Genomic DNA, 3,902 nt, shown 5'->3' with positions numbered 1-3,902 from the left:
GGTTTCAATCATATTATGGGAGTTTATTGAAGATTAGTATAAAATCGTGTTGAGAGTTTTTAACTTGGTCTTTTCCCAGAGCATGTGAACACGGACATGGTTTTATATGACGACAAGGTACCCTTTGCAGATTCTGGTTGGGACACTTCTCCAAGGACAGATGCTGAATGTCCAATCAATCACAGTTTGAGAAACTCACGCACAGACGATTCTGATGTCTCAAATCTCGAAGGTACAGATCGATACTCTGAATGTTCAGACATATGTATGATTGATCAATTTGAAATTGAGTCAGGATCTTCTGCAATCGTGAAAGTAGTTTAAGGAGGTGTTTTTCATTTTGGAAGAACATTGATGCGCCAGAATATATATAATCAAAACTATTCAGGAAGGTTACATTATTCCCTTAACTGAAAGCCCACCTCGTGCACGCAGTAAGAATAAAAGCTCAGCTATAAAAAAAATGAAGAATTCGTTTCAGAGTTTATTCAGGAACTGTTGAAAGACGAATGTATAGTTGAAGTTAATCCTACTCCTCAAGTTGTTAATCCTCTTTCGGCGTCTGTTCAGCGTTAAGGCAAAAAGAGGTTATTTTCGGACCTGAGATTGGTGAATTAGTTTGTCTTGAAAGTAAAAAAAATGTTTTTGAAGGCTATTAAGTCACACTAGACTTTTCAGAAAACTCAGGTGATGTGTTCAAGTTTGATTTAAGGTCAGGTTACCATCACTTTGACATTCACCCTAGTCACCACACTTTTTTTGGTTTCGCTTGGAAACGCCAAGGTGTTGTATAGTATTAATGTTTCACAGTTCTTTCCTTTGGTCTCACGTAAGCTCCCTACATCTTCACGAAGTGTGTTCGCTCTATGGTCAAGTACTCGAGAAAGCATTCCATTAACATCGTAGTTTACCTGGACGATGGTTATGGTTATTTGGTGTCAAAGGCCGTTTGTACAAAACACTCATTTATAGTTAAGAATACTTTAATAAGGGCCGGTTTCGTTTTCAATGTAAAAAGGTCTGTATGGAAGCCTTATTCTAGACTGGAGCGGCTTGGCTTTATCTGCGATTTTGACTCGGGATTCTGTCTGTTCCGTCTATTAAATTGGTAGATGTTAGGAACAGATTCGCAGGGTTCCTTGCATGTCGTCAACGTTTTACAGCATGAAGCTTGCCCAGTTTGACAGGGAAGGTCATATCTCTATCTCCCGTTATGGGGGACATCTGCAGGCTATCGACTAGAAAGATGCACACAGAAACTCAGAGGTCAGTTTCCGGGGATGGAATAATTAGGTTAGATGATCCTAAGCTTATATTTTGGAGGGACAATGTTTCCCTTCTGAACTGTCAGACTCTGTCTAGGCATTTTGCTCCATTAACTTCAGTATTTTCAGATGCCAGTGATTTGAGCTGTACTGGTTATATACAAATACTGTTTACGTTTTTCAATACAGCTGGAATTTTGATCAAGCTAAGCGCAGTTCAACATGGAGAGAGATGAAAGCTCATACTGCGCAATAAGACCGTAAAATGGTTCACAGATAACATTTTTTGGTTTGGTTTGGTTTGTTGTTTTACGCCACACTCAGCAATATTCCAGCTATATGACGGCGGTCTGTAAATAATCGAGTCTGAACCAGACAGTCCTGTGATTTACATCATGAACATCAATCCACGCAATTGGGATCGATGACATGCGTCAACCAAGTTAGCGAGCCTGACCACCCGATCCCGTTAGTCGCCTTTTACGACAAGCATGGTCACCTTTTACGGCAAGCCTGGGTTGCTGAAGACCTATTCTAACCCGGATGTTCACGGGTCTTGTTGTCATGTCGCAACATGTGGTAGTTTTAAAACGATTTTTACAGAAACTTACTATGTCAATTTTCGTTACAGCCAGTATACATAACATCATATTGAAGTTCAGTTGGATCCCAAGGTCAGAAAATGAGAACACTGATGCTTTAAGCAGATTTGAAGATTCAGATGATTGGAGAGTTACAAATACAATTTCCGAGATCCTGGGTGCAAGCTGCGGACCCCATTCAGTGGACAGATTCGCAAATCACATTAAAACAAAGTTGGTAGGATTCAATTCCAGATCTTGGGTTCCCAGTGCCAAGGCAGTCGATGCGTTTACACAGCAGTAGCAAAGAGACAACAACTGGGCTGTACCACCTGTACATCTGGTTTAAAAAAACAATTAAATTTGTTCTGAGTAACAAGGCTCCTACAACTACGGTTGTACCCGTGTGGCCCTCTGCGTCATATTGATCTGTCTTGTTACATGGTGATAACCCCAGATCTTTTGTTGCATATATGCTAACTTAAAGTCAGTACTACTGTTGAAGGTGGAAGCAAAGCTTCTACGTTTGATTCATTTATTATAATGGATACGTTCTGGCAATTAGATTTAATTCAGTTTGATGTTAATATTGTAGATATGTTTGGTCTGGGCATCAGGAAGGAGAAAGATTCCTTGGTTCTTAAGGATTTGATCAGTTTAGCAGCACACATGCCAGAAATAGTGTCAAATCAAAAGCACCTGCCACTGTCGATAAGTACAAGAGAGCTTATATTCCATAGAAAAAAATGGAGTTCACATTTTCCAGAGGTGCCTTGTTTACCAGCAAATTCTTTGCGTGATGGTTTATATCTCACGTATCTTCTGCAAGGTGGTAAGAAATCACATTCTGTTGTTGCAGCAATATATGGAATAAGCTGGGCACAACAAGTAGCAGGTTTTCCAGGTTCATGTCAGTTTGATCTCTTAAAGAATGTCAGAGAAGCAGCCCTGAGAAATTATAATAATCCTTCCAGAAGAAAGTGCCAATTGATACCCAGTTAGATTTACGATTTTTGACTGTGCCTATTCTCTCTATGCAGGTTTGTTTCATATTTTCTGAAGTGGTACATATAAAACGTTCAGACCTATGTTTTCATGATAGATATGTTCGTGTGTTGTTTGAATAAAACAAGATAGGCGTGTTCAGAGATGGTAGGTATGTGTTGATTTCGGCCTCATGGTCCGAACTTTGTCCAGTGAACATTTTTGGTCGATATTTGACAGCTGCAAATGTTAAGCAAGATTCTGAGGAGTATATATCGCGTCAAATTAGTTGTCGCAAAAGGGTAGGCAGTTATAAACTGAAGAGAGAAATGTCTCTGTCATATACTCGAGCGAGAGAAATATTTCTTGAAAAGTTAAATGCATCAGTTAGACGTTTCTAAAATTGGATTATACAGTTTTCGTTCGGGAGGAGCAATAGCCGCTGCCAACGCCGGTCACCGACAGGATGTTCAAGAGACACGGCCGCTGGGCCTCTGACAAAGCAAAAGACGGTTATATCAAAGACAATTTAACAAAATTATTAAAGATGTCGTCTTTGTTGGGTTTGTACATTTACTCCTTTTAATTTCGAGCTGCAGTAGACATAACCCTTGAGATGCGTATGTTGTACCTAGTAATTACTTTATGTTCGTTTGAGCAAAGGGAATTAGAACTTACGATTAATTCATTATGAGATAATACCGTAAGAGTTTGCCTACATTGCACGTGAATTTGGTGTCACGAACTCATGTGAGGAAGGTGAGGTGTAGTGTTCAGTAACTGTGTTGAACCATTCGAGGTCTTCGCATAACACAAGCGAACAGATTTTACATCCTGTTATCTCAAGAATTTGAGCTCACAAAATATTGGAGTGTTTGGAGCTCACAAAGCATTGGAGTGTTTAGCCGATGGGCGAATTTGAGCCCTATGGCAGATCCTTTTATCTGAGTGATACCATGTGTGAGGTGATATGGGTATGATATTAAGATAAATATATCTCTTCAGCTACCCCTGCCTGTCGTTATATTTCAAAAGTTAAAAACTAAGACTTCAGCTGTGACAATAACCCGAA

The 3,902-nt window shown here is 39.6% G+C and overlaps 1 pseudogene; it reads left to right on the top strand.

The window, feature by feature from the left end:
* Positions 1-2,443: 2,443 nt before the first annotated feature.
* LOC139479466 (uncharacterized) lies at positions 2,444-3,416 on the top strand (annotated as a pseudogene).
* Positions 3,417-3,902: the final 486 nt, after the last annotated feature.

The sequence above is a fragment of the Haliotis cracherodii genome, unplaced genomic scaffold (assembly GCF_022045235.1).
Source record: "Haliotis cracherodii isolate W230 unplaced genomic scaffold, xgHalCrac1.p SCAF_4, whole genome shotgun sequence".
Classification (NCBI taxonomy): domain Eukaryota; kingdom Metazoa; phylum Mollusca; class Gastropoda; order Lepetellida; family Haliotidae; genus Haliotis; species Haliotis cracherodii.
The sequence above is the reverse complement of the archived record's forward strand: the minus strand, read 5'-3'. Positions and strand labels throughout refer to the sequence as shown.